Raw genomic sequence first — 26,025 nt, forward strand, 5'->3', positions numbered from 1 at the left:
AAGAGGAAATGCAGGCAGTGCAACAGAATGACAATACACTAGTGAACATAATATAGTAGAATGACAACACAATGATCACCGAACGTAAGGAATGGACACCTGGTGAGAACGCGGAGAGGGATGCATGGGGAGCAGCGCAGTGGAGGATGCATGGGGAGCAACACAGCAAAGGATGCGTGCGGAGCAATGCAGCAAGGGATGCATGGGGAGCAGCACAGCAAGGGATGCATGGGGAGCAACGCAGCTAGGGGGATGCGTGGCGAGCAATGAAGAGAGGAATGCATGGGATCCAATACAGAGAGGGAGTGCATGGGGAGCAACGCAGTAAGGAATGCATGGGGAGCAGCGCAGTGGAGGATGCATGGGGAGCAACACAGCGAGGGATGCATGGGGAGCAATTCAGAGAGGGATAAGTGGGGAGCAATGCAGAGAGGGGTGCATGGGGAGAAATGCAGCAAGGGATGCATGGTGAGCAGCACAGCGGAGGATGCATGGGGAGCAACACAGCAAGGGATGTGTGCAGATCAACGCAGCGAGGGATGCATTGGGAGCAATCCAGAGAGGGATGCGTGGGGAGCAACACAGCAAGGGATGCATGAAGAGCAGTGCAGCGGAGGATGCGTGGGGAGCAACGCAGCGAGGGATGCATGTGGCAGAATGCAGCGAGGGATGCATGGGGAGCAGCGCAGCAAATGATGCATGGGGAGCAACGCAGCCAGGGATATGCATGGGAAGCAACGCAGCAAGGGATGCATGGGGAGCAACGCAGTCAGGGATGTGTGGGGAGCAACTCGGAGAGGGATGCATGGGCACTTCCATGTTGTGGCCATTGTGTATGGGACGGGATCGACTGTTCTCCTCAGCAGGGCCTGCCATCAGCTGATAGTCGATGTGCCCAGGCAATTCCGGGTCATGTCTGGTCTCCGTCCCCCTGCTCCTCAGCTATGTTATTGTGCCATTACTCCGGGTCTGCTCTTTTGTGCAGACTAGCTCTGGTGGGAGGCAACCAGGAGTCTGCATGGTCGGAGCCACATCCCAGCGTTGCTCTGTTCCCTCCCGCTGATGGTGCGATCCCAGACCGGGTGCCCGCTGAGGGGTTGCAGGCTCCGCTTCTCAGAGTTCCTTGTCTGGTGCAGCTGCTGCTGGGGGTGTGCAGGATCTCTCCCTCGCTCCACGCCCAGATTTGGTGCTGGGGGAAGGTGTCAGTTACTGGCCCTCCATCTCCCCTATACTATTGTATCTTGGGGGCAGAGGAAGATGGTGCTGTCCGTAGTCTGGGCTGCTTTGCACTCTCCTCCAGTTCCCCCGGCCAGGGAGTCATGTGGGGTTCTCGCTGCCTGATATGCCCCCAAGTGCCGCTCCTCTCCTGCTGCGTAGGCTGTCTCTGGGTACCACAGCTATCATTACAAACCACATGGCTGCTCCCCCCCCCGAGTTCCACTCCACCACTGGTGTCGGAGGGAGGTGTCAGTGGCTCCCACTTATGACCCCTGAATCTCACGGCTGTATTCCGAAGTGTTTATGCCTGGGGAGGGCTTATAACTGCTTTGGTCTACGTTTTTGGCCCGTGGGTCAGGAGAGCTCTGGTCAAGGTACTCACTGAAACGTGGCCATCTTGGAATCAACCCAGTTCTTGCTTCTTGAATTCAAGCATGGCTTCAGCATCAGAGCTGACAGATAAAACCTGGGACTCTACATCATCCCTGTCTTCATGGACCTCATGGATGAGGGCAGCGACAGCTCTGTTAGAGCTGTCAGTGAGAGCAGCCCCACCACCTTCTGCCCTCTCATCCAAGGTAATGGCATCGAGTTGCACTTCTTGCCAATCCATGATCCTTTGGATCATTTCACTCTTTGTACCTTGAGCAGATAAGCCTCTCTTGATGCACATCATTTTCAGTGTTTCTGACTTGGAAGCATTCAAGGTAATGTTGGTTATTGCTTCCATGTTTTAATATAGGTCGTTAGCCTTTACTGTTAAGTTACCACTAAGGTCACTCTATGTGTCCTGGGTAAGTGTAATCGGAGTACATTTATCAGTGCGCAACACTGGGTACCTTCGATTCAATCCCACCACGGTTCACCAATTTGTTAATATGGATTTCCTAACTCTAACCTGGTGGGTAGAGGTTCAGAAGGCCAGCCTCATTTTTTGGAACAGGGCAACCTTATGGACAAGCCATACCAATCAAGGGAGCATTGGTGGCGGTCAAGACTAGATCTCTGGAGGGGTGAGGGTGATCAAAAGCCCACAATAAGCACACACAGTAAACAACACCACAAATTACTCTCAGTCAGGTGTATATATCACAAATACATATACATTTATTAAAGGGCTTTTAAATCAAACACAAAGCAAAGCTCAGCAGAATTAACGAAACCAACACAGCACTATTTATTTATTTGGTTTTTTATATAGCGCACAAAACTCAGAGGTATCCAGGTGCTTTAACTTAAGGATATGGTTACAGTAAGTGCAGGTATCGTACAAATAATTTGGTTACAGAGGCAGACAGACATTAGGTCTGGAAAGTGCAGAAATACATACTAAGGGAAGCCCACCTCTCATTATCTCCTCCTTTGGTATTTCACACCACTTCTATGCTGATGATACCCAGCTCTTCCTCTCTTTCTCTCCCGACATCCACCATAAGCTTTCCTCTTGCCTTTCAGCCATTAAATCTTGGATATCCTCTCACTTCCTTACTCTTAACACTAACAAAACTGAAGGCCTATTCTTACCCGCTAACAATCTTCTTCCTCCTACCCCCCTCCATTCATTCTCTTTCCCCCCCTCCCTTCTCCCCCCATGCCCGCAATCTAGATCTCCACATTGACACCCATTTCTCTCTTTCTCATCACATTTCTCTCACTGCGAGATCTTGGCGCTTCCACCTCTACAATATCTGTAAAATTCACCCCTTCTTAACCTTTCACGCTACAGAACTATGAATCTCCTCCCTCATCTTCTCCAGACTCTTCTATTGCTCCACTCTTCTCTTTGGACTCCCTTACTCTCACCTTTCCCCACTCAAATCTATCTATCACTCTGCCATCCGCTCCCTCTGCCTCGTCTCTCCTCGCGACTCCATCTCCTCTTCACTTAACTCACTGGGTTGGCTCCCATTTCACTCTCAGCTCAAATTTAATTTCCTCTGTCTTGTCTTCAAAGCCCTCTATGGCCTTGCCCCTTCCTACCTATCCTCCCTTCTTACTTTCCATACTCCCTCTCGTTCTCACCGTTCAGCTGATCTCTTCCTTCTCTCTCCTCCTCCTCCACCCTCTGCCCCCTCCCGTTTCCGCTCCTTCCAACTTCTTGCTCCTTTCCTTTGGAACAGCCTACCCCTCCCCATCTGCTCTATCACCTCCCAACCTTCATTCCGCACTTCTCTCAAATCTTATCTCTTACACTCACCCTCTAACTTCTTTTCCTTCCTCTTTCTTGACTGAACCTCCCTCTACTTACTCCTCCTACCCCTTCTCTCACTATTATTCCTTTCCATTAGCGCTTAACCTCCTCAACTTTGCACATTTTTCATTGTACTGTTTTCTGGTTTGATTCAATTGTCATGTATTGCTTGTTGTAATTGATTGTTCCTCTTGTAAAGCGCCTTGGATTAAAGTGATATATAAATTAAAATAAATACAAATACAAAAATACATAAAGGGACATGGCAGGTACATGGAATATACTTTGGAAAGCTTGCCTCTTGTTCCGGGGAACTACGTCATAGTACATGAAGAGACATGGCAGGTACAGAATAACATACTTAGGAAAGCTCGCCTCATGTTGCGGGGAACTATATCATGGTATATAAAGGGACATGGCAGGTACAAGGATTATACTATGGAAAGCTTGTCTTGTGTTACAGAGAACTACATCATAGTATATAAAGTGACGTGGCAGGTACAAGGATTATACTATGGAAAGGTCACCTCTTGTTACAGGGAACTACATCATAGTACGCGAAGAGGAGACATGGCAGGTACAGGATAACATACTTAGGAAAGCTCACCTCATGTTGCAGGGAACTACATCATAGTATATAAAGGGACATGGCAGGTACAAAGAATATACTTTGGAAAGCTCGCCTTTTGTTGTGGGGAACTACATTATAGTATATAAAGAAACATGGCAGGTACAAAGAATATACTTTGGAAAGCTCGCCTTGTGTAGCGGGGAACTGCATCATAGTATATAAAGGCACATGGCAGGTGCAAGGAATATACTTTGGAAATCTCACCTATTGTTACAGGAGCAACGTCAGATCCATGTCGGACATAATAGGTAGGTAGTATAAGGTAGTATAAGTACAAGGGAAAGCTCACCTCTAGTAGCGGGGAGCTAGATCAGAAATATATATTCGCATAAAGTGCAGAAAAAACATACTTAAACAAGAACATATCTTACAAAGGTATGCGTGAGAGGGGGAAGGTAGGCATTTGCAGACCATGCTAGAGGGGAAATCAGTTTCAGAGAGTGGTAGTTCAAATAGTCATAAAATAGCAAAGAATGCAGCGTGGTATATATATAGTAGGAAGCAATCACGACATGGAAATCAGCAGTACGCAACTGAGAGAATGAGGCATGAGTTTGCTGTGAATTGGCTACAACAGACATATGTATCATAGAGGCAATGGCATGGCATAGGTACGACACAGGAGTACTATAGGCTGTCTGGATGTTCTCGTGGTGAAGTGAAAGGCAGTGACATTCGTTTAAAGGCTATGAAACATATATACAGTTACCAATGGCCTAATGGGATATTACACGGTACAGATCCACAACCTGCAAAGAAATCGGTCACACAGTGCGAATATCTTATAGGCAGTCCTTCACAATTCAAACCCTAGCTAAGAGGCAGTCCAGTCCCTAAGATGAGTGGAGCCTTGAGCTCAAAATTACATTCAGTGCTGATGCACGTGGTTTTGCGGTTAAGTTCAAAACGGGGTCTCTTCAAGGGGCTGTAGCTCTAGAAGGTGGGTGAGGCAGTGAAGAATAAGTTCCCAATTTTCGAGGAGGGTCTTCCCAAGAGGGCAGAACAGGAAGCAACAGTTCAGAATAGCTTGGTGGTACAGGTACCTCGATAAAGAAGAATGGCCCTCAGGGGACACTCGTGCGTAAAAGTCTTTGCCAGGGGTCACCGGTAAGGGTTGCAAGTACTTAACGCCCCTCGGTGCACTCCGAACCAAACTTCGGCAGTCGAGTGCACTTCGGTCGCAGGTTCAAGTCCTGCAGTTGCGCGGCTCTGTGGCTTTCAGGGGCTGCATTTCCGGAATGATTTTGTGGCGGGACAGTGGTACTTTCTCTGTTCCTGGTGAAGGTATCAGGCCAGTTCCACTGCAGCGAGTCCGAGGGTGCAGGGGGGCACAGCAGCAAGGCACCCACGAAGCTCGTCACCACTGCTGGGTGACACAGTGATGCATATGCACGGGTTCAAGCATTCTCTCCTAATTACAGACCTAGGAATGCTAGGTTTATAAAACTCGGGGGGAGAGTGCCTTATACCCGGTGCTTACAGTCTCCAAAGGCTTGAGTCAAAACTCGGGACAGCAGCGGTTCCAGGACAAAGGTCCCGTATACGCTGGTCAGTCCAGGAACACTTCCGAAAAGGCTTGCTTACAGGTTAAGCAGAATGTGCCGAGAATAGTTGGTCCCACTATTCCAATGGGTCGAAGCGCCCCTGCAGGCCTTCTAGGTTCGATCAGAAACAAGGGGTCCGATAGGACAACAGTGGGCTCAGGGTGCCAAACCTTCCAGCGGGTACCAGTGGTTCCACGCATCTGCTTCTCCTGTTCAGGATACTTTGCTCCTTTAGTGAGCTCAGTGCGAAATCAGAAGTTTGACCTGGAATGGGTGTAAGATGCCTACTCTTATCCCAAATCTCCTTCATGCCAAAACAAAGACAAACGAATTGGAGATCTGCTCACAAACAGCCATCCCAGATGTGGACCAATCACGGACCACAGTGGGATCAGTCATTCCAGCACACCAGACATCCTGGCACCCAGGATGTGTATTGGAACTAGACAACTCCAGCCCACATCCTGGGCGCACACACACAAGGCATGCAGAAGCCTGCAAAAGCTTTGGTTTGCGCGGGGGTCTGCAGGACCAAATAAGGAATTTCTCAGGTCTGCTTGGGCTGGGGAAGGCAAAGGGACAAGATGGCCAAAGGACAGATCAAAGGACCTCGTGGCATGGCCATTTTAGGCACTGGCCACTGTCCTGGGCCAAATGCGGTAAAGGCGATTAGGAGCATAGAAAAGAGTTGAAAATACATGAAAAGTAACAGCTGCTACCAGCTCTGTCCAAAGCACACCTGTACATTCACCAGAAATCCTTCGAGCGTGTCTAGGGCCTTAAAAATGAAAAAGGGGCCCAGCGCACTGTACTGTAAGGTACTTTCTGCACTGATGAAATGTTACTAAGAAATAGCAACAAAGTGAAAGACTAAGGGAAACACAGTCTCCCAGTACTTACAGTCTTAAGGGCATGTCAGTTTCCCCATAACAAAAATGAGCAAACGCCCAGCGGAGTACAGGAGAAGGCTGGGCTCCATTGGCAAAAGTCAGGCCAGGATGGTCAGCCAACAGCAAAAAGGTGGGGGGTTCACAACTGGAGGGAAAATTACCCATACATGGAAATCTTTCCTAACACCGATACAAGTGTTCCCTCTCTCACACTCACTGGTACTCGGCTGCTCCTTTGGGTGTCACTGCACTCTTCTCCGACTTCCACTTTCTTCCCGGATCAGCGTCAGGAGCTCCAGCTTTGAACTTGCGGTAATTGCTGGGGCTCTGGTCCTCTCACGACTCGCTCAGGTCGCCGCGCTTCTCTCATCCCCTGGCAATACACAGCGTCCTCTCCGCCGGCCCTGCTCCAGCCTGCTCCTCGCCTCGCACCTGACACCTTCTCACCAGGCAGATCCCCCTTCCTTCTAGGTCTACCATTTTATGAACCTGTGGCCTTTCAATTGGTTGCAGGTGCAAGTCCTTTGTCTGACCACAATTATGGTAATTAACGGGACATGCCTGATCTTGTCTCAGTACCATAGTGGTGAAACTGACTAGTTGCCTCTTTCTCGTCCCAGTTGTAAAGGTATGTGAATGTGGGACAGTGGGTGTGTAGAGAAGGCAAAAAGACTGAATGACAGGGGGTATTACTCCTAGTTGTTTACTCCCTGGTGTGGCATAGGTTTGAGGTGTCTTGGAATCAACATAAGGGTTTTGAGGTGCGTTTACCTTGCCCATATAGAGAGAGGTCTTTCAAGGTGTTCTCTTTCTAGACCTTATATAATAAGGGTGTTTCCAAGGGTCATTCTGATAGGAAGGTAAGGGGGTTGGTCGACAGTACCCTATAAAATCTTCTGGGACTGAAGGTTCATCAATAAAAGGGAATGGGGAATACTGTGTCTCACCTAAAGACATCCTCCCTCCATTCTCCAAATCTCCTCCACCCAGGTGCTCTTCCCTCACATATTCAGCCCCAGGGTTGGGATCCAAAAGCGGTGTTCTTTCCCTGGCCACATGAGCAAAGAATGCTGGGCAGGAGGAAGTGAGGACGCCCTCAGGTTTCACACAGAACCAACAGTTGGTACGGTCGAAAGCTGAATGACCCCTGTTACCATTAAGAAACGGGAAATCACGAGGAGGATGCCAAAGCATGAAAAAGACTGGCAATCTGTGCATCGAACAAGGGTCTACAATGAAGGAGACTCCCACTGACATTCTCCTACCATCAGGAAGGTAACGCAAGGGAGAAGGGGACCCCCAAGAATCATTATTGTAACCAGTTAACTTGTCCCAATGCAAAAACTGAAATGGAGTTGAATTGGAGAAAAAGAGGACCCAAGTATAATAATTGTGTAAAACAAACTGTTGAATGGTTAAATACCAGAAGGAAAGTAGAAGAGATAAAGTTACCCTGGGAAAAGAGGAAGATAACTCGATATCCTGTACAAAGTCAAAATAAATTTGAAGAGGAAGCAGGACGTGGAAAAGAGGATAGAGAAAATTGGCAATTGAATCACACGTTACATCAAGTATACCAAGAAGCTATAAAAGCACACATTAAGAATCACAGATAAGAAACAAGGATTAAGCGAATCCTAGTGCAGTGGTATTCAAATTGTGTTGGGCGTGACCCACTTGGGGGCCCTGGCCTCATGTACAGGGGATCGCGCACGAGGTAACAGTAACTTAAAATAAAATTTAGGATTTTGTTCGTCCGCCCATCTAAGACTCCATTTGGGATGAACGGAATGACTGCATGCACTAATTCTGCCTGGTCTGTTATTGGTGGTTTAGCTGGAGGTATTGGCTTTTGCCCTCAAGTAAAAGCAGTTTTTCTTATTTCTCTGGGTTACTAATCACGAACAGCAGTAAAACATGCTGTTTTCTGAAATAGCACCTGGTTTACCTCAAATGCATGATCTGCCCCCTTTTTCATGCCCTTAGTGAAGGACAGAGAGGGCAATGACATGTTTTTCTCTCACCTACATACCAACTTTAGAGTTTGGACGATTTCTCTGAAAGACACATGTCTGGCAAAGGTTTACTGCTATGCAGCGTTGAAAAGTAAGTTTTGGGGAAACGTTGCATGAATGCAGAGCCGTTTCCAATGTATCTGTGTCATAGTACAGCATTCACTGACTGGTTTGATAGCTGATGAGATGGCTTGGCGGGTTGCGCACACACTGCAAAGTGTGTAACATGCTGTTCAGTAGTTTCACCCAAGTCATCCAACTGAGGCTTTTGAATGGACCATAGTCCCTGAGATACTCGGTCAGACTGACAAAACATGCAGTGTTTGGATTCAGCCACCCACCTCAGGTTCCTGATATTCCAAAAAAACTACTAAAGAGCTGTGGCCCTTTAAAAAGTATATTTAATACTGTTCTCTTCAGGTAAAAAGGATCATGCCCTGCACACTTGTGACATACTGGAACATTCAATTCAGCCTCTTTAAGGTCTAGCAATCTTGGGAATTGTTTCTTAGCATACTGCCTGTTAGTGGCATTCTCCGTTTTAGAACATAAACGGAGCATAGAGAAATACAGCAGCTGTCACTGATGTCCAGTAAAAAATATGCCTCTCCCTGAGCCCCTACAATTGCAAGCTGTTTGGCTTTTTACCTAATATTTTAAAAAAGGCGTGCTCTAAAATGCAGCATTTAAACCATTATTTAAAAAAATAAAATCCCGGGGTGGAAGGGGTGGGCGTAGGGGGGTTTGGTGGGATGGAGAAACCCCCCCGAACACCCCTTGAATGGTTCGGACTATGGCATATCTGTGGGAAATATTTATGCTCCTCTACTTAAATTCACCAGCCACCAATGGACCTGTGACTGTGCTGGAGCAGGGTTGGGGGAGCCCAGGGACTGTGCCGGGAGCAGGGTGCGGGGGAGCCATGGGATAGAAGTGGGAGCAGGGTGGGGAGAGCCCAGGGTCTGTGGTGGGGTAGTGAAAGCCTGATGGGAGCAGGTGAGGGATCCCAGGGACTATACTGGGAGCAGGGTACGGCAACGGCACACAATAGTTCATAGTCAAACTGTCCATTTGCCATTTTGGGGGAGGGCGGCCTGCCCCCATTTGGTCCAGACCAAACAAGTTTGAAGACCACTGCCCTAGAGAGATCAAACCTGAGGAAAGAAAGCAAAGTAATCCAGTTAAAGAATTAAAAAGTTTGATGGAAACAGTCCTAAGAGACTATTCACAAGCCAGATATTGAAAGACAGGTACGAGAAGTAAACTAACACAGATAGGGGCTACCCCTAGTGACAGTGACAAGCCGTCGGGTTCACTATGGCTTGTATTCAAACAATTTTCTCTGTTACATTCACGCGTCAGTGGTGATGGTTTTTCACCACTGGATCCCCCTGTTTTGGGCTCAGACCCTTCTCGATTGTTTGCTTCCCTCCGTCGGCATTCACAAACCTTAATGTCTTTTTAAACAGTTCACTGTGGACATCCCTCTGTCAGGTTCACTCTTTGTCAACACAATGTTCTTTGGGGCATCAGGCTTCGCCCCTTTTTATCGGCATACCTCCGTCAGGTTCACTATTGCCAAACACACAGTTCTTTCTCTTTTCTTGCTATGCAGGATTCGGTCCCCTTAGTTTTCCAATGGTTTGTCGGTCAAAGGCTTTCAACTGTACAGAGGATTTGCTAGACCCCTGTATGACTACTTTGACCTTTCCCTTGTGACTCTCGTACGGTCTTCTGGTTTTGGTAGTTTCAACAAACAGGACCCGGTCAGAGTCTTTCGAATGAACTCCCATGTGGCGTTGGACCACTCTGCACCCAGACCTTATCTAGGCTTTATTTAACGTTCAAAACACACACAAGTCCTTTGTTCACTAGTCCTTGCATTCACAATATGTTGCCGATTGCAACCTTCAGCTCAACATAGTCCGGCTTACTATCCGCTCTCTCCGACTCACTGGCTGTGCTAACTCTTTGCCGTTTCTTTTCTCTGGAGTCAAGGACAGTATCACGGTAGCCACCATGCCTCCCCTCCTGGGCTGTCAGTGCGGGAGGCCCCTGTGCACCGTTGATATCTGCCACGCCACACACCAGCTGTATACCTGGTGTTATGATTCCTTTTGCGGAGGCTTCGCAGGTCTGGGTTGAAAAGGGCAAGGGCACTTCCCTCCTTGTCGTCCTTTCTGGGCTTGCTGCCTTTTTTCTCTGTTTGAACTGCCGGTTTGCAATAGCTGCTGCCTCGTGCAGTTGGCGTTGCTTGCAGTGTGCTTTCATGCTCCGCCTTTTATCCCCGTTGGGAAGAGAAAGGGCTGTCAGGTGTGTGTAGTTATTGTCAATTGCCTGACTTTGCCTGACCCTTGTGTTGAGACATGTCAAGTAAATGGCTCTGGTGTTAGTCCGTTGTTTGTCACAGAGTAGGAAAGTGTTCATGTTGCAATAGGGGGGGTGGCGGTAGAGTTTCTAGATATCCTACGGGGTAGGATGGTAAAAAGGTGTTGCAGGGAAGGGGGTACAGCATCTTGCCAATCAGCGTCCCACTTCCACTCCTCGAAGACCCCTCCTCCAGGTGATCCTCCCCCACTGGTCCACCCCCAGGAACTCGATCCAATAGCGATGGCTGTGTCCTGGCCACCTGGATGACAGATCCCCAGGCACTAGTAAGTGAGACATCTTCAGGTTTCTCACAATAGTCTAGAATTAGCATTAAGGTCAGTGGTCAAAGTGAGCGGGAATGGTCGAGAGCGGTATTCCACTACTATTTGCAAGCATTTTCACCATTCCGGAACTGTCCTTTGTGAAATTAAAGCACACTTCTCCACTTTACCAACAGATAGCAATTACAGCTAAACTGAAATCTGTTGCAACTTAATTGGCTATCAACCAGCATAGCTGCAACCCTGGAAAATGTTTTATGCATTACTTCCTCCCTGCCTACTCTGTCCACCGCCAGGGCACAGTCCCACTCCTTTTCTTGGTTCACTTCTACCACTGGTTAAGATGATGGCATGGAGGGCTATGCTTTCCAAGTGTAATTATAAGGTTGCTCAATGAGTAGGTTGTGCTGGTGTCCGGAACTGTAGGTCACGATCCTTAGTAGTTAGCATCTGAAGCCACACAAGGAGTACAGTCCCACGTATGTGTGCGGGGCAGGAGAATGCCTGAAGGGGTTAAGGACAAAGAGGAAATTGAGGCATGGTTGCGGGCCTGATTTCATAGCTGTGGACTTGTATCAATGATCTTAGATACGTCTGTTCAGGTTCTAGGTGAACGGTGTGGCATGGTGGGCCAAAGCAGTGTGGATTGGCAGTGATTAGCATGCTGAATGGTTCTAATAAGGTGGTGTACCGTAAGTGGTGTGCTGTAAAGAACAGAATATATGGTTCTCAAGAGGAGTTTAGCGAACAACGTTAGTGTGAGGATTCATCCAGGGCAAGTGCCTGTGGTCTAATATTTGGCGTTTGGATGGTATGCGGTCCGGGCACATGAAGGGAGTGCTCCCGGGCTTACAATTCACCTTTGACTATATTCAAATCTCAAAGCGTGCTGATTTGTGACCCAGCGAACATCACGTTTACAGGAGATGTCGGCGCTGATTATTGAGATGCCGAGGGGGTCTATATTCTGTGTTTAAGAGAGACGCCAGTTGGTCCCACTTTTGTGGAAGAGAGTTAAATGGTCCTCGGTGCACGATTTGGCAATGTTTGTTGCATATAATACCTGGTGAACAATTTGCATGCAGGGATGTTCATGAAGTGTCCGTGCAGTGCCCAACAGGTCAGGAGTGGGTGGTGTGAGAAACCAACGGGTGTCTCACCTCCTAGTCCCCGGGGACTTTCTCTCTCAGGTGGCCATGGCACAGCCATCCCCTTTGGATCCAGCCCCTGGGGTGGACCAGTGCAGGAGGATCACCTGGGTGAGGGGTCTTTGGGGAGTGGGGGTGAGGCGATCGATGGTGAGACGTGATTTTCCCCCCTTTCCTGTACACATGACCCATCCTATTTTATAGGTTTCTTCAATTTTCCAACTCCCCTCCTCCCCCGTTCTACACAAACACTAGACCGAGAAAAAGGGCGACTGAGAGTAAAGAGATCTCATTGGACATATCCAGCTAATCGGGTCAGGCAAAGTCAGGTACTTGACTTTAAGTGCATTCATTTTATACCAATTAGCTCTCCTCAAATGGATAAAAGACGGAACTAGAGACACACTCTGAGCAAGGTGGAATACGAGCAAGAGCAGAACTTTACTGGGGAAGGCGAACCTATTGGAGCAGAGTGACGGCCCGAGGGAATGAAAGCAAAGGGTAGAGACCCCCAGTTTTCCCTGCAGGAGATCCTTGCCTCCAAAAGGCAGCGAAAGACACGTGGAGACGCCGTATCTCAGACAAGAAGACTGCTTTGTGTTTAAAGGATGCCAGTGAACCACCCGGGTGAACGGCAGAGTCGGGGAGGCAAGGCCAAGCTTGTGCTAGTAACCTTAACTCGTGAATTAAAAACTGTAAAGACAAGAAAGAAATGCACACAGCCAATGAGTTGGAAAGCGACATAAAAGACCGGTGTGTGTTAAGGAAAGATTGAAGTTGCAACAGTATAACGCACCATTGAAGGCTGCACGCCTGTGGATGAGACGGGAAGGAAGGCAGACCTGTGATGAACTTTGAATTACCGATTGCTGTGAAAACAGTGATATTGAGTTTGTTATGAAGCGATAAAGTGAATGAACTGTAAAAAGCAGTGATCAAAATGAACCCCCAGGAAAAAGGGGGGGGGTAAAAAGGTGAATGTTTAACTTTTGTGCTTATGACATCGAACTACCCAGGCCAAGAGCCACTGGGGCAAATAACTGTGATTAAGAGTGATCTGAAGGGAAAGTCAAAGTAGCCCTCCATGGGTCTATAGTAAAAGCCACACACATTTGAAAGACTTCGACATCAGGAAAAAGTCTGAGTCCTACTGAGGGAGAACGAAAGTGTGATAAGTAAGTAATAGGGGAAGGGAACCCCTTAAGGATGTGAATTAAGCTTGGGGAAGGAAATCCTTGCAAGTGCTGTGTTAGAAAACTCCTAGCCCGACTGAGGGAGACCTACGTGAACGTTTTTTTTTAAAGGTCCAAGCCCAACTGAGGGAGACCTTGTGAACGTTTTGCTTTGAAAGGCTCGAGCCCGACTGAGGGAGCTTTCTTTCTTTGAAAGGTCCGAGCCCGACTGAGAGAGACTGGCATGACCTTTTTGTTGAACTGTGTTTTGAAAGGTGGAAAGTGAGACTTTAATGTGGAAGGCCAGGCGGGCCTCGATCCACATTTTTAACTGCCTTTGTTTTGAGAACCTGAGCCAGAGTGTGTCATCCTGTCTACAGCGACCGCCTTGTTCTGTGCTGTCTAACAAGGGGAGGAGAGCTGACTCAGCCACATTTATTTGTTATATGTTAACACTGATTTTCCTTTGCATACATATTCTCCTTTACACACTTTTGTACAAGAGATAGGGCAGGCATTAGGTTTAGTGTAGGCTATTTTGATTTGACAAACTCAACTAATACTGTTTTATTTATTATTTGATGGTAGAGACTACTCCCATTTTAGCTATACGGCAAAATAGGAGTTTTTCCAAACCCTGAAAATTGAATAAAGGTTTTACAAATTGTACCTTTTATGTCAGTGCCATACTTGTGATACCATGCCTCCCTTACAGTAGTTTGTCATATTGGCCTGGTAAAAAAGTGAGGAGAATGACTTGATGGAGCTTACCCGAGGAGCCGTGTTGGACTCCTTTAGTCGGCCGTTGCAGCCTGCACTGTCATTGCCGTGCCGGCCATTACGTCCCTCCCCCTATTTACATTGCTGGCACATTCAACGTGGTGACGTTGCACCAAATGCTTAAAAATGTTTAGAAAATATATAAATGAGACACGGGAAGCAATGTGGTATCAGGATATGTATCCTATTGATGCATGGACCCTCCATGGGGGCAAAGTGTGTGCTAACACGGGGCTGGCCTCCCCTCAATGGTATGAAGGATGGCACACAATTGTTTGGAGTCGAATCTGCGGTCCCCACTGCTATCGGTGGGAGTTTGGTCTGAGTGAGCAGGGGGAGTGGGAGGATTGTAGGGTTACAGATTGCGGGATCGAAAGGCTGTGGGTTCAGTAGAAAGGACTCTGGTTAAGTCCTGGTCCGATCCAGGGTTGTGTGTTTTATCTTTTTTTAAACATATTTTTATTGGCATTTATTAAACATTTTTGAAAAACACAACTCCGCCCTCTCCTGCCTCCCCCACCCCCAATTAAGGAACCACTCCCCAGTTTCTGTATCCTACGAGGTGCACAGTCCTTTCTCCTTTCTTTTCCCATATATACCAGAATGTCAGGCAATGTCCAATACCCGAATGTTTTGAGGGCACCATTGTTGCACAAAGTCGCTTTTCAGATAAAGTAACATTTCTCCCCACTCTTTCTGGAACCTGTCCACATCCCCTTGGGCCCTGTATGTCATCCATTCCATTGCTACTATGTCCCACAGCTTACGGTACCAGCTAATCATCGATGGAGGGGAGCATTGATTCCAGTCTTTAGCGATTACCATCCATGTGGCTATTAGTGCAGTAGTCAAGGCTCTTTTCTGAGACTTCAAGATTATATGCATCTCCGGTCTCAGCACCCCTACCAGGGTCTCCACTAGTGTCAGAGGTAAACTTCTCGAACAATTTCCTGTAGGGTTTTCATAATATCTTCCCAAAAACCTTTTGTCTTGGGACAGCCCCACCAAATATGTATCCAGTCCCCTACTCCCTACATCCCCTCCAACATTCCTCGGGTGATCATCGGAGCATCATATGCAGTTTGCTGGGGGTGAAGTGCCACTGCAGCATCATTTTATAACATGCCTCTCATAATTGGAGTGATCTAGTCAATTTGGTTATATTCCTCCTTAGTTCTTCCCAGTGTCTCGGGGCTATTGCTTCCCCCAGCAGACCTTTCCATGCCACTTGGTACGGCCAAGATCCTATAGTCGGACATTCCTGTAGCAGTCTGTGTATGTCCGCCACTAAGTGCTTGTCCCCAGAGTGAGAGGTGATATACATCTCAAATTTTGTTAATGGCCTCAATGCGGCTTTCTGTGTCTCCTTCTGCCTCAGCCAATGTCTGAGTTGCGTATAATCAAATCTATCATCTTCTGTCACTCCCACCAGTGATTTGCACTCTTCAAACGACATTACTTCCTTTTCCCATACCATGTTGCCAATCTTTTCACACCCCTGTTCTTTCCACCTTTCTAATATCTCGGACTTCCCCATATCTATTTTAGGGCCCTACAAGCCTTCCTGTTCTTTAAGAGAAGTTACCGGGGCTGGGATCAATCTCTCCGGTTCTACCAATGTAGCATATTGTCTGCGTATGCAGCCGTTTTATGCGTTTCATCCCCAAAGGGGACCCCCCTTGATGGACTGGTTTTGTCTAATTGCGATAGCATACAGATGTGGGGATAAAGGGCATCCCTTTCTTGTCCTTCGTTCTATCCATATTGCTTCAGAGATGTGGTTGTTCATTGCCAGGCGGATCTGAGGGGTGCTGTTGTTTGCGCTGACCATTTGCATATATTTGGGCCCAAAGCCCATTCAGACCATCGTCTGGAACAGGTACAGCCACTCCACCCTATCAAAAGCCTTCTCCACGTCCAACGAGATGAGAGTGGCTGGTATCTGTCCCATTTCTAGTTTTTCCAACAGATGGATCACCCCTCTGGTGTCGTCCCAAGTTTGCCTCACTTTTATGAAACCCGACTGATCTTGCACAATGATCCCCGGGAGACCCTCCTTTACTCTGTCAGCCAGTATCCTGGTATACATTTTTGCGTCTATATTCAATAGCGCGATGGGCCTACATGAGCCACAGTTTGTAGGGTCTTTGTTTGGTTTTCCGAATAGGACCACCTTCGCTTCTGTTATGGAGTTTGTCACCCGCTCCCCATCCCTGAATGTATTAAATAATTTCACAGGAACCCTTTAACCTCTTTACAGTAGGCGTTATAAAACACCCCGGTTTATCCATGTGGTCCTGGAGCTTTGCTACTTGGCAAGTGTTTAATCGCTCTTTCCATCTCTTTCTCCGTAATATCCCCCTCAAGGCCCTCCCTTTCTTCTGCCGTTATCTTATTTAATTCTATCTCTTCCAAGTATTCCCTTATCCTGTGGAGTACAATTCCTTGTAGTAAGCCGTAAAGGCCTGTATTATCCCACTAGATTCCGTCGTTAACACCCTGTCTTCTAGTTTTATTCCCTCTGCATGCTGCTGACCTTTCTGTTGTTTCAGGAGCCTTGTTAGTATTTTGTCTGCCTTATTTGCGCTCACGTAATATCTTTGTTTAAGCCTTAATAGGGCGCTTTCCGCCTTTGAAGTATTTAATACCCTCAGCTGCCTTTGTGCCTCCTTAACTTTATTATAATTCTCCTTAGTCTTTTGGCTTGCCAAGAGGTTTTGTGCCTGCGCCAGTGCTTCCTCCAGTTCTTCCTCTATTCTGTTTCCTTCTTCTTGCCTTTGAGTTTTTAACAAGATCCGCTCCCACCTCAGCACAGCGTTAAAGATGTCCCACATACTCCTCGCCGAGACCCCTATTGTGTTGTTCAATGTAAAGTATTACTATAATTTTATTCCTCGCCTTTTTCCGGTATTACCTGGTTTCTCAGTAGATCCCCCGGGAGCCTCCATAACCATAAGGGATTGTTTACTTTTCATTCCCCAGCTGTATCTTCATCGGTGCATGATCAGAGATATCTATCGGCCCCAATTCTATGTCTATTAGTTTGCCCAGTATTTCGGGAGTCCCCCATGCATAGTCTATTCTTGAATATGTGTGATGCACATGCGAAAAACATGTATACCGGTCTCTTTCCCTTTTTCACCCTCCATAGGTCCTTTAACACCATCCCTTCCATTCTGTTTCGTACCGCCTCCAAGGCTTGTGCGCCCTTATGGGCGTTCTGCCCACTCCTGGCGAGCTCCGGGTCCCATGTCATGTTAAAGTCTCCTGTGATTATTAGTTCCCCGACTACGAACTGCTCCACTTTCCCCAGGACTTGCTTTAAAAAGGGGTCTTGTCCTGTGTTGGGGGCGTATATCGTCCCGATGGTGATCATTCTCTTTCCTATCTGCACCTGCACAAATACATATCTCGCTTTCCAGTCAATATATGTGTTGATTATTTGTGCCCCCAGTGTATTCTTGAAGCCTACCATTACTCCCGCTGTCTTATTATTGGCATGAGCCTGGTACAGTTGTGAGTATTGCTGTATTGGTATCTTATGTTTGTCCTCTTTCCGTATGTGTGTCTCTCGCAATAGAAATATGTCTGCTTTGTATTTCTTTAACTGCATTTGGACCTTCTACCGTTTTACCGGCATGTTAAGGTCCCTTACATTATGTGAATAGATCAATAACAGTCTAGCCATTAGTTTGTCGTACTACTCCTCCCTTGAGCCCTGCATGTCTGGTGTATCCTTCCTTCCTCGTCTGCTGTATGCCTAGTTGGGTGCTGGGTCGGACTGGGAGAAGAAATAGGCACGGTCACCCAAAAAAAAGTGGCCCATCCCTCGCCTCAAAAATGTGGCACACCCCTCGCCTCACGACCCTTGATCTCTGATGACATCAACGGACGTGATGTGACATCCCAGGAAGCCATGAAACACAACCTTTCACCCCTTGACAAAACAGGAAGTGTCTTCAAATTGCATTGTTCCTAAGTACACTAAATTACTGTGAATCCAAGCAGACGTCCAAGGCCACATTATATGTTATTGTATAGTACTTACGTGTACGCTCTTTTTTATAGAACAAATATGCATACAATATCATCCAACCTGTGTTGGTACTCATTTATCTACCTAAGAAGGCTTTTTGAAAAAAAGAAAAATGAAAAAAAATATATATTTTTTTCCAATTTTTTTTCCCAAACCGGCCCAGGCATGACCAGAAACCAGCCCCACTCCCCGAAAGGCCGAGGGGCCAATCCGACCCTGGTTGGCCGTGGTGCCTCTTGCCCCCTCTCCTTTCTCCCACCTCTCCCCGTCCGGGTCTGGCTCGGTATCCTTGGATGCTTCCCACTTTGTGGACACCGACCCATGGAACACCCGGACCCTTAGGTTACTCTAACCTTTTTGATTCCAAGTGGTGTGCCCCCTCCTCCCCACCGGGCCACCATACCTCTTGATCGATTCTACTGATTGTCAACATGCCTGATTAAGCACCCAACGCGTTCTCCATAGGCCCCTGTTTGTTGTGTCTCCTCTTCTTCATTTCCTAGGTTTTGGGCCTTTCAGTTTTTCTCCTCTTTTCCCATGTACGGTGGACCACTCCCAAGGTTTCGGTTCTCTCTGGCAAGCATCGCTCCATCTATTTATTTTTATTTTATTTGTTTATTTGTAGTGCGCCGACCGCTCGCAAGCATCGGGGCGCATACGAGGAGACAGAGACACAAAAGAGGATAGTACATTGGACGTGACAGATTGACACATAAGGAAGTTAGCAGTAAGTGGCGAGGGTTCTAATCAGGGATTACTTGAAGAGCAGAGTTTTAAGTTTTTTGTCTGAGACATGTCGGAAGATTGTTCCAGAGGGTTGCCGCGCGGGTAGGGAAAGCTCTTCCTAGACCTAGTTCTTTTTTGAATTTAGTAGTTGTTATCAAGCCCTTAGCTTCGGATCTTAATGTTCTGGTCGGGATGTAGGGTGTAAGTTTAGTCTTAAGGTAGGCGGGTGCTTTTCCATAAAGGCATTTGTGGGTTAGACACAGGGACTTGAATTGTACACGGTCTCCCATTTTTAACCAGTGCAGGTCACGTCTGAAATCGCTAATGTGATCTCTCCTGGATTTTTGTTTAATGATTCTTATCGCCTGATTTTGAATCAGTTGGTACTTATGCAGGTTTTTCTTGCTGGTGCCAGCAAGGAGTGCGTTACCGTAGTCCAGACGTGATAGGATGGTAGCTCGGGCAATGGTGGCACAATTCTTTTCATTAAGAAGAGGTCTAATTGCCTTGAGTAGTCTAATGTAGTAATTGCAGGTCTTGGTGACGTACAAAGCTTGAGCTCCTCCGAGACTGCTTCTGCTGCTTATAACCCTAAGATTACCCTAAGGTAACCCTTCCTCGCAGGTTGTCACTCTGTGTTGTCTCCCTTCCCACGGGAATAGCAAATCAAAGGGAAATGTCCATTTATAGGGTACATTTTCTTCCTGCAGTTTCCTGGTCACCAGGCCCATCGCCCTCCTTTTCTGCAGGGTGGACCTTCACCAAGTCTTGAAATAGGGTTACTTTTGAGCCATTTATTGTGATTGTCTCTTGTCCTCTCGCTGCCTTAAGTTTGTCTCCTTCACCTCGTACAACGCCAGTGTTGCTAGGATGTCTCTGGGCCTCTCGGATCTGTTCCCTTCTCCACTCCTCTTCGGGCCCACTCTGTGTACCTAATCTATACGTATCTCCTCCAGTGTGCTATTCGTCAGCAAGGTGGCAAAGCATTGTTGGATTGTGCATTTCAGCTCCCCATCTGGGGTTGCCTCCACCTGGACTTTGATCCTGATATTCGAACGCCTCAAACGATTTCCAATGATTCTGAATTCTGACGTACTTCTCTTTCCATTTCGGACAGTCCCTGTTCCATTAAGTCCACTCTACTCCCCAAGGAGCTGATGTTGTCCTGAATCTCTTTTAGTGCGTCCTTCAGATCTTCTTTCAAGCCTCCGATCTGCTGTTGAAACAAAGTTGTGATTCTCTCCTCCATGCCCATCAAGCACTTTTGTAAATCTTCTTTGTTTAGTGCCATTGCCCCTATCTCATGCGTGTCATCCTCGTCCTGCTCTGTCTGTTTGAGCTGCTCCTCTTGTCCTGGCCCTACCAGATCTTTATGCCAGTATGGTTCTAATTGGCTCTTCTTTTGGTTTTTCTTTGATGGTTGAGTCCCCGGGGTCTGTTTCCCTCTTGGGCCTGGCATCTGCGAGTGAAATGATGCTTCAGGTTCGTTCTGTGCTCTGGCCTCGCTCACCCGATGTTCCTTTGCTAATTGATTTGGGATTCACCACCTCCTCACTGCCCAGATGTTGATGCTTCTCCTTTCGGTTTGCCCTCTTTGGCTTCTGTTGCAGCCCACCGGGCTACCCTGTCATCTGAGTCCAGATCATAAACCACTAAGAGAGACGCTACGGAAGAAAGAACTTGACAGAGTTTCCTCAATTATAAGAAGATAGGTGATATTGCTCCAAGAGTATGCATTTGGTGTGAAATATGTTCCTGGAAAAAAATAGACCTGTTGTTTGTCGCATCTGATAACAAGTTAAGAAAATAGTGGTGAAAATGAAGAAGAATATGAAGAGAGTGAATTTGTTTTCAGTATTGAACAAAGGAGGGTCAGTAAGGATGAGTGGAATGGTTGTGTGGAGGAAGATGAAGTTCTAGGAAAGGTTAGGGGTGAAATGAGGGAGAAGGGGGCCATATTCAAGGGGTGGGTAGGAGGGACAAAGGTAGAAGGTTTGTGGATAATTAGGGATGAGTTGCAAGTGACTGGAGACTATTAGCCTCATTATAAGTTTGCCGATCTGGTAGAAATGCCAGTAATTCCGGGTCTGGCATTTTTATCAGACCGGCACACTTCACGTTTGCTGGTGGGGTCCACGGACCTCCCAGCAGGCCTGGCCTGCTGGGAGTTCAGGCCCTTACGGCGAATAAATGCCTGAATCAACAGCAACATTACTAACAGTGCCGGTGATTCACTAAATCCCATCCTAGAGGGGAAATAATCAACACAGTTGCATCTATAAAAAAAAGAGAGTGAAAAAGGAACTGATAGACAAGCTCAATATAATCAGTCAGAGCGCAAATACAGAGGGTATAAGGCAGACCAAAACCTAAAGAACCTGATAAAACTAAGATTTGAATTTAATTAACAAATCGAGAATATTATTGGCTAGGTACTTAAAAAGGAAATAAAGGAAAAACTAAAATAGAATCGATAAAAAATAATAAAGGGGAAACCCTCACTAAGGACAGGGAAATACGTTTTTGCTGATTTCTACCGTTCTCTGTACTCCTCTAACTCAAAAGACTCTCCAAACAGTCACACAGACCTGGTTCATTACATGGACAGTATTCCATTAAATAGGACGATGAAAAATTGACCTAGAATGCCTGCATACCAACATCACAACAAACTGAAATTATTAAAGCAATCTCAACCATGAAGAGTGGGAAAGTTCCAGACCCAGATGGCTACCCAATAGAATTCTACCAATAGTTACTGACCTCCTTCACTCCTAAATGACTGAAGTTCTACAAGCATTTTAGTAACAATGCACCCCCAAGGGGAACATTTGAAAAAGCCAATATAATTGTCATATTGTCATATCGAAAGACAGACCCTGCCAACCCGAAAGATGTCAGCCAAATCTCACTTATTAACGTTGACTGCAAGATCTATGCCAAAATTCTTGCAGAGTAGAAAAAGTACTACCAAACGTGATAAAAAATGACCAAGTTGGATTCATAAATGATAGACAAGCCAATGCGAACACTAGAATCTTTTCTGTCATGACGGTCCTCCCTAGCCCTCACCTAGAACCAAGATTGATTATGGCGCTAGATGGTGAGAAGGCATTTGATCGCCTGGAATGGAACTTTCTATTCCAGGCAATGAGGTGGTACGGTATAGGTGAGGCCTTTATTAACTTGTTCAAATGCATGTACCACTCCCAGAAGGTTTCTATTGTTTATTTATTTTATTTATTGATCATTTGTAAGGTGCCTTATACAACAGTATTGTGTTTCAAAGCGCCACAAGCCTAAATGGGAAGGGAACGGGAAATAATGACAGTGCAAGAAAACAAAGAGCAACAATGCTATATTGACAGTTGTGGTCCTACTAGGCCTTGTGGCATTCGGCTGTGCAAGTGCATTGAAGAGATTGCAGGGGAGGGGTATGGAAAGGGGGAGCAGAGGAGGGGACAAGTGCTATAAGAGGGCCCAAGAGGGAAGTGCTAAGGCAAGTCAGGAGGAGCACCTCAGGTCAAGTGCTAGAACAGCCGCTCTCAAGGGTGGTATGTGGAGCCACCAGGCAGGGTCCTGCAGGGAAATGCAGTGGGGGAGGGGGTGCTGGTAATGACTGGGAGGAAGGGCCTGGCAAGGATAAAAGATATCTTGAACCTAAAGACCCTGCAGCATTAATTGCTTGATATAAACAATTGTAGAAGGGACTATCACTAAACAAAGCCCCTTCTCTGGGAGCCACGATGCAATGTATCCATTGAACCACTATCATGCATCCGTTTTTTCTGCATCCCATCTTTTGACACAGGATTTTTTCATTGAATTAACCAAACTACATTGATTTTTTGCTTTTTGTTTCTGTTTTCGCCCTATGTTTGTCTCACAACATTTCTTTGTACTGTTTTGAAAAAATCTTGTATTTTACGTGCACCATGTGGATGTACTTATTTTCTTTTTTGCCCTTGGTTGAGACTATAACCATGTTGATCTTTTGTTATGCGATTTGGAAGTAGGAGTTGACTGTCTCTTCTTATTAGTACTGTTTACTAATTTGTTAACCACTGTGAGTATTATTTAAACGTTTGCCTTTGAAACAAATAGCAAGTTCACTACATGGGTGGACATTTTTGAACAGCGGCTGATCTTACCTTAGGATTTCCGCAGCACGGAAACCTAACGTTATCTCTAAATAATTTGAAGTGAATTTCGAAAAAAGCATTAGTAAGGGTACATTCTCCTGTTTAGATGAGATCCTGTAAGGTTCATGAGTATCAGGTCATCAGTCACAGCGGCAGTGGGGTGATTATCAAGGAAGGAAAAGAGGGAAAGAGGTAGAGAAGAGCAGAGTTTTGAGCAGTTTCCAGAACTAAAGGAGGCCTGACTAAAATCTGAGAGGGGCAGGGAGGCTGTTCCAAAGGCTGTTCCAAAGGGAGGCACCAGCCGCAGAGAGAGATCTGCCCCCCCACTTTCTGCTTAGAAAAGCGTTTGACAGTCAGACAGTTGGAATTAGAGGAACGTAGGGCTCTAGTGGGGGAATATTTAGGGAGGGAAAGTTAGAGATAGCGTGATCCCAGGTACCAGAAGGCCTTATGGATGATACAGGGGGTCTTGAATTTGATCCTTGCAGCCACTGGAAGCCAGTGGAGCGATTTTAGGGCTGGAGAGATACGATCCCTGGGCTTGAGGCCAAAGATAAGTCTTGCAGCCTTATTCTGAATTAGCTGGAGGGGGCGAAGAGAGAGTAGAGAGGGAGATTGAGAAAGAGGCTGTTGCAGTAGTCCAGCCTGGAAAGGGCCAGAGCTCTGGAGACATTGAGTTTCTGGGGAAAGGTGATAAAAGGAAGAATGCCTCTGAGGAGGTGGAGCTGGAATTGGGACTTTTTGGTAAGGTGCATGATGTGAGGGGTGAAGGAGAGAGCGGAGTCGAAGATGACCCTGAGGTTTTTGGCCTCACAAGATGGTGGGGGTAGAGGGCCCAGAGAGGGTGGACAAAAGGTAGGAGGAAAAGAGGGCACAGGTGATCCGATGAGGAGGATCTCTGTCTTACTGACATTGAGACAGAAATTGTTCACTGCACACCATGCCTGAATGGCAGACAGACAGGTGGGGATGAAAGAGGAGGAACACTGGAAATGAAGAGTGAAGGAGGAGATCAGGTGAGCAAGAGGGGCGAGATAGATATGGAAGAGCCAAGGCGATAGGCTAGAGCCCTGGGGGACACCACAGATAGAGAGGGAGGTAGAGGAGGAGAAAGGGCCCCATTGCAGCTAGGATGGGCGGTTAGTGAGAAAAGAGGTCAGCCAGTCCAGTGCCCGGTCAGTGATGCTGAGGGTGTCACAGAGTCGTTTTATGAGGATGGAATAGTTTACCGTATCAAAGGCAGAGGAAAGATAGAGGAGAATGAGAACAGCAGGAGAGTTGGAGTCGATATTTGCGAGCATGGTTTTACAGGTGTTCAGGAGAGCAGTTTCCGTGCCTCTGGATACCTGGAATCCAGGTTGGTGGTCATGAAGGCAGCCAACAAGATCAGCGTAGAGGGTCAGTTGGGTGGAGGACCAACTTTTCCAAGAGCTTACCCAGGAAGGGTGTAATAGAGATAGGGCGATAGTTAGCCAGGCAGGAGGGGTCAGCAGATGGCTATTTTAAGACAGGGTGCACAAGGGAGTGCTTGAGGGATAGAGGGAAAGAGCCAGTGGCAAATGAGTGGTTACAGAAGTCAGCAAGGGCCAGAGGAGAGAGAGGAGATGTTGTCCTTAATGGTTCTGGAGGACCAGGGGAGCACCTGTTTGGAGGAGGCCTTTATAGAGCAGACCACTCTAGAGACCTTGCCCTGTGTGGATTGGCGAGTTCCTTTGCAGATTTTGAAAAGTTTGGCTGTGTTTTTTGATGCTTCAGCGATGTAGCCTGTGATGTGGGCTTGGATGTGGGCCTGGTTTTTGGAGCGGATAGAGAAGCGATATTGCCTTTGGAGCAGGTGGCAGGCCAGTTTGTCAGAGAATCAGCCCAAGGTCTGCCACTTCCATTCAGCTACTTTGCACTTGCGTTTCAGAGATGCTAGATCAGAGTCGTACCAGCTGTTGTTCTTGGTGGCAGGTTTTAGACGAATCCTCATGGCAGGGGCAAGGATGTCGAGAGTGGTGGAGATGGCAAGATGCAGATTAGCAAGGTCAGAGTCAGAGGGAGAGTCGGGGGATGGGGTGCGAGGGGGTATGAAGGTGGAGGCAAAAGCAGTAACTGACACTTGCTTCATTGATCGAATTATGGTGAAGGAAGCTGGCAGTGCAGGAGTGGCCTGGATAGAGGGCCAAGAGGCCCCAGGTAGGAGGAAAGGAGAGAGTGGTCAGACCAGGAGAGGGAGTGGTGACTGGATTAGAGATAGGGATGTCACCAGAGATGAGGGCATAAAGAGTGTGGCCGGCAGAGTGAGTCGGGCTGGAAGGAATAATAGTGAGAGAGAGGGAGTCACTGAGAACCCGGAACTGGGAGGTAGATGATTCAAGAGAGCCGAGGTGGATGTTGAAGTCACCAAGGAGGAGGAGTTTGGAAGAAGAGGTAGAACGAGATGAGGCATGGTTGGTCCATTCAGAAAGGAAGAGGTAGATAGTGGCGAGGGTGAGAGAGAAAGTGGGGGAGACCCCCAGCCTACAGATGAGGCATTCAAAAGAGGATTAGGATTGAGAAGGAATGATGGAAGCAGGGACCCACTGAGGGAAGATCAGGGCCACTCCACTTCTAGTCCTGTTGGGTCTGTGTTTGGAGAGGATTTTGTAGCCCTCAGGACGGAGAGTGTCAAGAGCAGTGACAGAGATGGCATTCAACCACGTCTCGGTAAGAGTGAAGACGTCCAAGTCATCTGTCTCTTCAGGAAAGAGACAGTTGTCAGAGGAGTGTTTCATAACAAAGCGGGCATTCAGAGTAGCTAAGTGAAGCTGGTTATCACCTTTGAAGGTTTTCCAAGGGGGTGTATAGGGATGTGGTACTCCCATCAGTGGTGGTGGAAAGGTGAGGGGATGGGAGGAAG

The sequence above is a fragment of the Ambystoma mexicanum genome, chromosome 13 (assembly GCF_040938575.1).
Source record: "Ambystoma mexicanum isolate Mex_15411 chromosome 13, UKY_AmexF1_1, whole genome shotgun sequence".
NCBI lineage: Eukaryota > Metazoa > Chordata > Amphibia > Caudata > Ambystomatidae > Ambystoma > Ambystoma mexicanum.